Source organism: Callorhinus ursinus, unplaced genomic scaffold (genome assembly GCF_003265705.2).
Source record: "Callorhinus ursinus isolate GAN/ISIS: 27379988/994484 unplaced genomic scaffold, GSC_fseal_2.0 scaffold43, whole genome shotgun sequence".
NCBI lineage: Eukaryota > Metazoa > Chordata > Mammalia > Carnivora > Otariidae > Callorhinus > Callorhinus ursinus.
Genome location: NW_027397105.1, coordinates 10,759,953 through 10,771,002, shown reverse-complemented (window position 1 = coordinate 10,771,002; position 11,050 = coordinate 10,759,953).

Genomic DNA, 11,050 nt, shown 5'->3' with positions numbered 1-11,050 from the left:
CTTTAATGAAGGCAAAGCCGTCCCCACCAGGATGGAAGATATTTGGTGCAAATGGCAACACTGGGTGCAGTTTCCAGTGAGGGTTTCTCCGTCTGGCCAAGGGGGTGCCGTAGGGCAAGGTCAGTTCAACCTCCCGAGGGCGGGTCCTTGCTTGAGCGTCCTCAAAACCATTCTGACAAATGTTCCCCAGGATTCTTACAAAAACTAAGAATGCCTACATTTCCCTCTGGGTGGGTCCAGGTCTGGGCCTGGGGGGTTAGGAACAGGGATTAGGGCCCAGTGGCCATGTGGGTGCTCCCTCAGGCACAGGCGCCCTGTGGGAACTGCCTCCTCCAGGTGGGGAGTTTCAGGATCTCAAGTCTTCGATGCTCCCAGATGACGGTGCTTTCCAGCCGGGCCTGCGCTCTGGGCTGTGGTTCAGCTGCCTGCAGGTCCAGCCTCCGAGGCTGGTGTTCTGGGACTCCAGCCAAGGCAGCCAACGTGGAGGCCCTGGCACCCTCCTGCAGGGAGGCGAGAACTCGGGGGTGTCGGTCCCCCTCTCCAAGCTGCCCAGCGCTATTGTGAGCATCCTGCCCCACCTCCTGTCCCTGGTCACGGTTCAGCTCCCGGGAACAGGACCATGAATCCCCATGACCTGGGGAGCCTCTCACTTCTTGGGGTGCCCTTCCCCTTGGGGCCCCGTGACTTACAACGTCCTCCCTTGTGCCAATTTCGGTGCCAATGACAGTTCTTTGGTGGGAACAGTAGAAATTACCTTGAGATTGATACCATCCGAGCAAGGAAGGGGGGAGAGGGAGGGAGGGAGGGAGGGAGGAGGGGAGGGAGTTGGGGCGGGAGGAATAATTATCAGCAGGTGATCACTGGTAGAAGAAAGTTGAGCAACCAGCCTGGAAAACAAGACAATCCGGGCAACTTTGGACTCGGGGCTTTTCAGGCAAGCTCCTGAGATTACTCAGCTGCAAACACCTTCCCATCCCAGAGGCCAATTCTTGGAAGACGGAGCAGGGATCAGCCACTGCTGGGAACAGAAGAGGAACACGCGGGGAGCGGGGTGCTGTGGCCATCTGGAGTGGGGCAGTGGGTTCCCCCAAAAGATGGGATGCCGTACAGATAAAAAGACACGGTACCCCCTACACATCCTGCATAGTAAACGCCCCCCACCCCCAAAGTTAGTGTCTTTGACCAGCCACCACTTGTATGCTGGGTCTGGGCTGGTGGGATCAGCTGGGGTCTCTGCTGGCAAAGTTCTGGCATTGCCGTGTGAGCGAGCACCCGCAGGCCGGCCTGGGCTGGACGGTCCCCGAGGGCTGGCAGGGGTGCCTGCTGAGGGTCACACTGCCTACCCGGATCTCCCTCCACAGAGTCTCCGTGGGCTGCGCGCGGGGTTGGCTTGAAGAGAGAACATTCCAGGAGTACAAGAGGAAGCTGCCTTCGCAACAAGACACAGCCTGGGAAGTGACACCGGTCACTTCTGTCTGTCGGCCAGAGCTAATCACAGGGCTTGCGCCGACTCCTTTCTTTGCCCCATCTCCCCTGCCCTGCCCTGCCCATCCCCCACAGCCCCGCCCAGCAAGGGTGGAAGGGATGAAGTCTCGGCACACAGTGGTGAGGCTCGGGCCTGCCCAGGACCTTCCCACAGAAGAAGGACCTCAAGTCACAAAGTCCTGGGGGCAGTAGGAGGTGGGGGGGGCACGGGGGGCCCTGTCCTGGGCCTGCTCTCAGGTAACTGCTGGATACGGCGGATGTCTGGGCCTCTGCTAACCTCTTTCTTCGCTTGGTTACACTTCACCACGCTTGTTTGCCCTTTGGCTACCCCAAGCCTTGCACCTCCAGGCCGGGGAGCCAGATTTTCTCTCTTTAACCGCCCCCCACGCCCCACTCACTGCCCCGTGACTGAAACAACTCCCGGTTATCCACTGGGGAGAGCAGCGACTCTGGCCTTCTGGTCCCTCAGCTCCACATCCATCTTCAGAACGAAGGGATGGGAAGGACAAGGTGTCTGCCTCCTGCCTGTGCCTAGGCCTTCAGCTGAGCGGTGACCCACATCGCCCTGACCAAAATGCCCGAAGCCACTCCGACAGCCCCAAGACAGCTGCTTCCTTCTCTCCCTGCGTCCACCCAGCACCTCGTTCCTCCAGGCCTCACCCCCTCCTGCTCTCTCCTCCCTCCGTCCTCCCACAAGGCCTCACTGGGCACCTTCCCCACAGAACCACCCAGAGCCTCAGTCCCAACAGAGGCTTAAGGTGCCCCCAGGCCTGCGGGTGAGGGGAGGGACAGAGCTGCCAGAGCCTCAGCGGGAACAGCGAGGCCCCTACGTGAGACCTGCCAAGAGCAAGGCTCCTAAAACCCCAAAGATGTTGGGGGGCATTTCCTACTGGGAAAAAGTCTGCAGGAAAAAAAGACGATTATTCAGCACTAGAGAGAAATGAGCTCTCAAGCCATAAAAAGACAGGGAGGCACCTGAAAGGCGTATCACTAAGTGAAAGAAGCCAGTTTAGAAAGGCTGTATGATTCCAACTATGTGACATTTACCGGGGACAGTAAAAGGATCAGTGGGGGCCAGGGGTGGGTGGAGAGGGAGGGATGAACGGTTGGGAAGGAGGATTTTTCCGGCTCCCTGCTATTATATGTTTGTCAAAACCCCTAGAACATACATCATCAAGAGGGAACCCTGGTGTAAACTCTGGACTTTAATTAATCATCTGTATCCATATTGGTTCTTCAGTTATAATCAATGTACCATCCTCTTGCAAGAGATTAATACTCGGGAAAACCGGGGAGGGGAAGGTTGGGGAGGGGACTGGAAATTAAACTCTGTACTTTCTGCACAATTTCTATATGAATCTAAAAGTGCTCTAAAATATAAAGTCTATTGGGGGCGCCTGGGTGGCTCAGTCAGTTGAGCATCTTGATCGCTTGATCTCAGCTCAGGTCTTGATCTCAGCGTCGTGAGTTCAAGCCCGGTGTTGGGCTCCATGCTCTCTGTGGAGTCTACTTAAAATAATAATAATAAAGTCTATTAAAAACTGATAGGGGCGCCTGGGTGGTTCAGTCGTTAAGCTCCTGGGATGGAGCCCCGCATCGGGCTCCCTGCTCGGCGGGAAGCCTGCTTCTCCCTCTCCCGCTTCTCCTGCTTCTGTTCCCTCTCTTGCTGTGTCTGTCAAAAACAAAAACAAAAACAAAAACAAACTTTATTAAAAAAAAACACAAAAAACTGATAGACAAAATCATAATAAAAGGGTAGCATTTACTGAGGTTTCTAAGGAAAATACCCTCCCCCTTGTCCCTTCAGTTTAAGAATGCAATGGCAGGGCTATTCACAGTCACCAAAAAGCGGGGACCCCCCCGAGTGTGCATCGACTTGACAAAAGGACGAACAAAGCGGGGTCTATCCAACAACGGAATTTTATTCGGCCCTAAAAAGGAATGAAGGACTGACCCAGGCTACAACGTGGGTGAGCCTGCAGACATGCGAGGTGGCTCGGAGAGATTGCACGAACCAGGCAACGTCCCCCACTGGGACCAGGCTGAACCTAATTCAAACCCAGGTCAGCCCGCTGCACCCAGGACCAGCAGGTGCGCCGGAGGTCCCGAAGGACAGAGAGAAAGCGGGTAGGGGCAGGCCAGGCCAGCTAACCAGGAGCTCAGGACCAGAAGGAGCAGCGGCGGGTACTCAGAGAGGGTAGAGGGAAGGAGGGGTGGCGAGCGGCCCCACTTGTGGGTGCAGGGAGGTGCCTCACTGACAGGAGGCCCCTAGGATGTCAGCCAGGAAGTGTCATCAGACCTGTGGTATCCTAAGGCACCAGAAGGGACAGCTCAGAGGCTGGGGTGAAGGTAGTAGCAGCTCCTCGTGGGTGAGGGGCCCCTGGGCGTGCCCCTCGCTCCCCAGTATGTCCTTTTCCACCAGGGCTTGTCTGCTCTGCCCCAGAGCAGCTTCAGATTCAAGGAATGACAGAAGCCAAGGCCAAGACTCCAGCACCCACGCCTTTGAGACGTCTCAAGTCACTGGAACCGGGTACTGCCTGCCCTCAGACTTGACCAGATCCCCCAGGGCATTGGAGGATTTGCAAGGCACGGGGTGGGCTGGGAGATCTGAGCTCCCAGGAAGGCTTACCCTGGGGGAAGCTCATGTTTATGCTGGAGGGGGGAGCCCTGGAGACTTCTCCAGATGGGATCCGTCTAGCCACCAGCAGGGCGCATCCAAGGAGCGGGGCCTGAAGGCTTGGGAGCAGGGCTGCAGGGATCCCTCCCAAGGGCCACCCCGGGGCTAGGGCCCACTGTCCTCCACAGGCAGGGAGCGACTGGCCTGAAGCAAGGGGCTCTCTGAGGTCAAAGCAAGGCCAGGCCAGCGCACCTGCCTTGGGCGCTGGAGCGTGACCAGCCGGGAGGGCAAACAGGAAGTGGGGCCCTGGCTCCAGGCGGCCAGCGGCGAAATGGTGGGAATAAACCCGCCTTTATTTAAAAACAAGCCATAATTCAGCCCAGCCTGTGCACAGTTGGCCGGGATTACGGAGCCTGGGGGCAGCCAGCTGGGGATGACATGCCTCCTGGAGCCACGTGCCCAGGTCACGGTCACGGTCCCGCAGGCGGGCAGGTGGGGGCCTCCTCTCACCGTGGACTGCACCGGGAGGGCTGGCTGGACACAGTGCCTGGAAGGGGGTGGTCCTGTATGCCACGTGGTCGCCTCCTCATGAGGCTGGGCCAGTCAGATCCTCTCTCCCGGGACTTCACACTTGGGCCTGAGAGGCGGGGTCCAGTCGGGCAGGGAGATGTGGTCAGCTTGTGGAAGCTGGTGCCTGCTAGGCTGGGCAGAGCCGTATGAAACCCCAAGCTAGGGACACCCGGGTGGCTCAGTCGTTTAGCATCTGCCCTGGGCTCAGGTCATGATCTCGGGGTCCTGGGATCGAGCCCCACATCGGGCTCCCTGCTCAGCAGGAAGCCTGCTTCTCCCTCTCCCACTCCCCCTGCTTGTGTTCCCTCTCTCGCTGTGTCTCTCTCTGTCAAATAAATAAATAAAATCTTAAAAAAGAAAGAAAAAGAAAGAAAAGAAAGAAAGAAAGAAAAACCCCAAGCTAAAGCGGGCCCTGGGGGCAAAGGCTGGGGAGGCAGCCGATTTGGCAGGAGAAAAGAGAAAAGCAGAGCCCATGAGAGGCAGAGCTGGGAGACCCCGTCACCACCGGAGGGAAGGGGTCACAATGTGTGCTTTTCACTCTTTTGTTTTTCAACATTTTCCCATTTCTGGTCACTGTGGGGCCTGTTCCTTTTCCCTCGAAGATGACAACCCTATCTTTCCAACCTCATTTTTCACTTGAGGTGATCTGAGTGGAGGTCTGTTCCTTGCAACCCTGACTAACGGGGGCCTGCCGGCTCCCCACCCCACCCCCACCCCCAGTGTGTGTTGACCCCGCCGAGCAAAGGATGGCCTCATTGTCCTTCCTGTGGGTCTTGCCGGGGAGGCCACCGGCCCAGCGTGAAGGGCTGAGGATGCTCCCAAACCACCTAGCGAGACCCCTCCTGACCCATCAGATCACATGCCAGCCTGGGAGGAAAGAATTCATCCCCACTTTCCCTCACTCCTGTACCCCTTTCATGAGGGGTACCAACTGTTTGCTCAAGGGAGTGTTAAATCAATGAAACAAATTAGTCGCCCTATTTAAGCAAACCCAGACCTCAGCCTGTGAATGCTTCAAGGTTAAGAAATCAAAACCTAAGGACAATCCCAGTCAACGAGGTTTTTCCACATAAAGCAAAGGCTTAAGCTATGGCCAAATAATGTCCTTGATTTGCGTCTGCCTCTTTCTCTATAAAAAGCCTCCCCCACCCGCTCCCCCCCCCCCCCCGCTCCTGTCAGTGGAGTGCTCCTAATCACTCTGGTTTGGCATTACCTGGTTTGAATAGATTTCTACTCAAACTCTTGACCATCTTCCATTTGCCTCAGTGTGTCTTTTAAAAGGTGAGAAATGAAATGCAGTCAGTGAAGCTCAGTCAAATTAGGTTAAATTCTGATTCTGCCCCTTTCTCGTTGGGCAAGTCATTTCTTCTCTTTGGCTTGTTCTTCCTTTGTAACAGAACGTGACATAGATGGAATTACCCTATGATCTAGCCTTTCCACCTCTGGGTATATACCCCAGAATTGAAGGCAGGGACCCAAACAGATTTGCACACCCAGGTTTATAGCAACATTCCTCATAATAGCCAGCAGGTGGAGGTGACCCAGATGTCCAGTGATGGCTGAAGGCCTAAACAAAATGTGGTAAATACATACAATGGGCAATCATTCATCCTTAAAAAGGAAGGAAATTCTGACACATGCCACACAACGCATGAACTCTGGGAACACTGAACAAACATTGTTTTAAGTGCATTAAATCAGTCTCAAGAAGATAAATGAGGTATTATATGAGGTATTCATATGAGGTACCTAGAGTAGTCAAATCCATAGAGACAGAAAAGGAGAAGGGTGGTTGCCAAGGGCTGAGGCGGGGGAAGGAAGTGCGGGTTGTTGTTTACTGGGGGTAGAGTTTCAGTTTGGCAACTTGAAAAAATTTCTGGAGATTGGTTGCACAACAATACTTCACACAACTCACCAAAACACCTGAACATGTTTAAGATGATTAACTTTATGCTATGTGTATTTTGCCACAATTAAAAATAACAACAAAAAAATTGAAACCTCACAGAAGGTGTGGATACAGAGGTGCTCAGAACATGGTAGACGTTTAATAGATGTTAGGGTCTCTTTTCTTTCTTTCTTCCTCAAGTTCTGGTCCTTGACTCCTGATGCGGTAACATCACAGAGACTCGAGGAAACTAATTTACAAATAGCCCAGACTTTAACCTTTAGGTCAATAAGCAGTGCAAAAATCCCTAGGTTTCTTAAGTAGCTTCGATAATTCTCATATTAAGTTTTGTTGCGTTACAAATCCTTTGAGAAAGGGCGCCTGGGTGGCTCAGATGGTTAAGCAACTGCCTTCGGCTCAGGTCATGATCCCGGAGTCCTGGGATCGAGTCCCACGTCGGGCTCGCTGCCTAGCAGGGAGTCTGCTCCTCCCTCTGACCCTCCCCCCTCTTGGGCTCTCTCTCTCTCAAATAAATAAAAAATAAAATCTTTAAAACAACAACAACAACAAATCCTTTGAGAAAGAGAAGGGGGATTTGGAGAGGAAGATTCGAGAGAAAACTCGAGCTTGGCTGGTGGCATTTTCATCCCTATGGATTCCATGCAGAGTATGTTTGTCTGGCGTGTAGGAGGGTTTGTGCTGATGCCAGGGTGTATGTAGAAACAAGTGTCTCTCGATCAGTCGTGTGTGAGTGGACGAGCAGACTCAGACACCTCTTCTCGTTTGATCTTCTACCAACCTATTCAGGTAGATATGCTTATCTTGGTTTTACAAAGGAGAAGAGCAAAGCCGAGAGAAGCAAAGTGCTTGCCCCAATCTAGTGGCGGAGCCAGAGCGTGAGGCTGGATCTGTATTTTATCCAAAGGACATGCTCTTTCTACTGCATCTGGGGTGAGAGCTTTTCTCCAGCCTTCCAGCTCGGTGCCCCTGGGCACCTTGCCTTGCACTGCTGTATCGGGAACCCATCTGCCCTGGGCCTGGAATGGAGGAGTAAGGAAGAGAGCTTGTGTGTTCTGCGTCTGCCTCTCCAGCCTCCATCACACCGAGCCCGGGTTTGGAGCAGAAGTCGTCACTCCTGTTTCGTCCGGTCCCCAACCCTGTAAACTCCTACCAGGCGGACAAGCTTTTGGGCACAAAGAGCTGTTGTCTTTCTTTGGCAAAACAGCTCTACCAGCACGAACATTTATTTACCAGAAGGTCACATGAGGACTTGTGAGCTCATGTCTGGTCCTGACTCAAAAGGGACGATGTTCTGTGACTGTAACACCCTGGGACCGGGCCTGGGCAGCGTTCCCGGAATGAATCTGGCAGTCGTTCGGGAAGCTTGGCACCTGCGTGGCACTGTTGTCACGTGAGGGGGCCAAGGGTGTGAGCTTTCTCCCCATCTTGCGACTTAAAACCTGGGTCAAACCAGAGAGGTGAAACCGTGGTCCCACTGCCTACCCCTGTCGTCCCTCCCTGCCCCGCACACTGAGCTTTCCTCTCCTCCTGCTTTGCTAAGAGGCTGATGCCAGTCAGAAGAATCGACAGACGCCTAGGGCGGGCTCCCAGATCACATGGGAGGTGGCAGAGTGGAGGGCTGACATTCGTGGTGGAGAACCTCAGGGCTGGGCAGGGAACCCGAGGCCCCGTCTGAGAGTGAGCGTGGTTGCAAGCGGCACATCTGAGGGCACCGGGGCTGCCTCCCCCCCCCCGCCCCCTCCCCACATGCACTTGGCATTCTGGATCTCCCAGCAAGGAGTGGCTGATGGAGAGACAGCCAGAGCCTGCCTGTCCTCCTAGACCTGGCTCTCAGCCTGGGCAGCTGCTTTCCACGTGGCTGTCCCACCAGCCCAATCTGCGTTGCCTCTAAGGAATTAAGCACTTTGAGCCATACCCAACTGGTATTCTCATGCTTTCCTGTAAACAAAGTAAAAGATGCAGGTTATATCGCCCCCCGGGCTGGAGAAGCAAGCAGCCAGCAGGAGCCCCGAGGGCAGTGTGTCCGGGAGGCTGGGACTGAACAAGGTCGTCCACAGTCATTGCCAGGCCACCCTCTCGGGCTCGTGCCTTCCAACCTCCCTGCAAACACCACCAGGCAAGCAACCTCCAGTGCCTATTTCAGAGTAAGGGGCCTCGCCCACGCTCAGGGAACCACAGGAGAAAGTACCCAAAATAATAACTAAAAGTTATTAGCCCCTCATAAGGCACCATGCCAACTGCTTTACCTGCATTATCTCGTTTCATCCTCTCGCTGACCCTAGGAGTGTTAGGATACTCCCTTGGAAATCGAGAAACAGGCTGGAGGGGCTCAGGAATCTGCCCCAGGTTCAGCTGGCTCTCAGCATCCTTGCCTGCTTCCTGCTAGCAGCTTTATCTGCAGCAGGGACCAGAGAGCTTGGACTTGACTCCCAGACTCCCTTGCCTCCAGGGTTCTAGGTGATAATTAGGTTCTGTCCTTCAGAGACACCTGCGCAGGGGTTGGCAGCTTGGGTTGGCGGGCAAGGGCATGGACCTGTGGGGTTTTATGCACCTACCATCTTGTGCTCACTCACCGCCTTGACTGGGGCTAGGGTCCAGAGCCAGTTACAGGGGCGGCGTCCCTTCCCAATCCACGGCTGTGAGTTGCAGAGGTGACCTCTGATTCTGGAGGCGGAGAGGTAACTCTCCTGCTGGACAGTTCTCATGTGCCCAGGGGGACCATTCCTGGAGACCTAGCCTGGACCCCGTGCCCCCAGCTTTTCCTGTGTTTTTGTAGAGACCTAATTCCCTTTATTGAACCTCCTTCTGTTGAAAATACCTGCCAGGACTTTCCATTTCCTGTTCTGACGAGGCTGATACAGTCCCAAAGCTAGTGAAGAGGCAAAGCTGGGGCCAATACCAGGGTCTCCTGCCTCCAGACGCTCTCAGCCATCTGTCTCTCTGGTTTCAGAGTCCAGAGCTTGGGGGCCGCAGTGGCCTGAGTGAGGGGCCAATGGCCATGGGTGTTTAGAATCAGGAGGCCCAGCTAGCATCTGCTTGTATGGTTAGGGAAGGGAGACCGGCAGGGAGGAATTGCTGGAAATCACGAGCAGGAGGTTCAGGTAGGGGAACAAGCCAGCCCTGCTTGGAAGACGCTGGAACAAGGTGTGGACCAAGAGCCAAGAGGAGAGAGATGGACACCAGCCGAGGGGAGGGGAAGAGTGGAGTCTGTTGTGCAGGAAATGGTTGATTCTCTCCATGCTTTCACATGTAAATAACTGAAGACGCTCTTCCAAAAAAAAAAAAAAATTTTTTTTAAGGACAGTTTGTTATCACATATAACAAAGACTCCAAAGACAAGGCATCTATATTAGCCCAATACTGTCTTTGAAAGGCCAAGTTGTTTCCTATCCTTCCGCCATAGCCTTCTTGGTAGGTCTGCTTAGCCTTAGCGGGGCTGTCCTCATGGTCACAAGATGGCTGCACTATTCCAAGTGTCACATCCTCATGGTCACAAGATGACCACACTATTCCAAATGTCACATCCAGACACACCAACCTCTAAGAAGAGGAGTCATCCCTTCTGGGCTTCTGTTTTTACCAGAAGAACTGTTCCCAGAATCCCCCAGTAGACTTCCAAACTGGGTCTCATGGTCATCCCTAATCAGTCTCTGGCTGGGAAAACACACTTCGTTATTGGCTCATGTTAGGGGCTCTCGACCCTGGCAACATATGAGAATCACTCAGAGTACTTAAAAAAGAAAAAAATGTATATATTAATGCCTAGTCTCCACCCTGGAACATGAATCAAAAGCTCAGGATCCACGATAATGATGTGTCAATGCAGGTTCATCAATTGTAACAAATGCACCTGTTAGGGGCGCCTGGGTGGCTCAGTTGGTTAAGCGACTGCCTTCGGCTCAGGTCATGATCCTGGAGTCCCCGGGATCGAGTCCCGCATCGGGCTCCCTGCTCGGCAGGGAGTCTGCTTCTCCCTCTGACCCTCTTCCCTCTCGTGGTCTCTATCTCTCATTCTCTCTCTCTCAAATAAATAAATAAAATCTTTAAAAACAAAACAAAACAAAAAACAAATGTACCTGTTGATACAGGGGCTATATCAGGGCAGAGGACAGAGGTATGTGGGAAATCTTTGTACTTTCCACTCAATTTGGCTGTGAACCTCAAACTGCTCTAAAAAAATTTTCTTTAAAAATTCTTTAAAGCTCAAGATCCTAGGCATTACTATTTTTTTTAGAATTTCCTAAAATTATTATAATAATCTAGCATGCCACCAGAGTTGAGGAACTATTGGTTTAAAGTACGTAATATTAATTGTGCAAGACCGCTGAATCACAGATCTGTACCTCTGAAACAAATAATGCAATATATGTCAAGGAAAAAAAAAAGAAGATAGCAGGAGGGGAAGAATGAAGGGGAGTAAGTCGGAGGGGGAGACGAACCATGAGAGAGGATGGACTCTGAAAAACAAA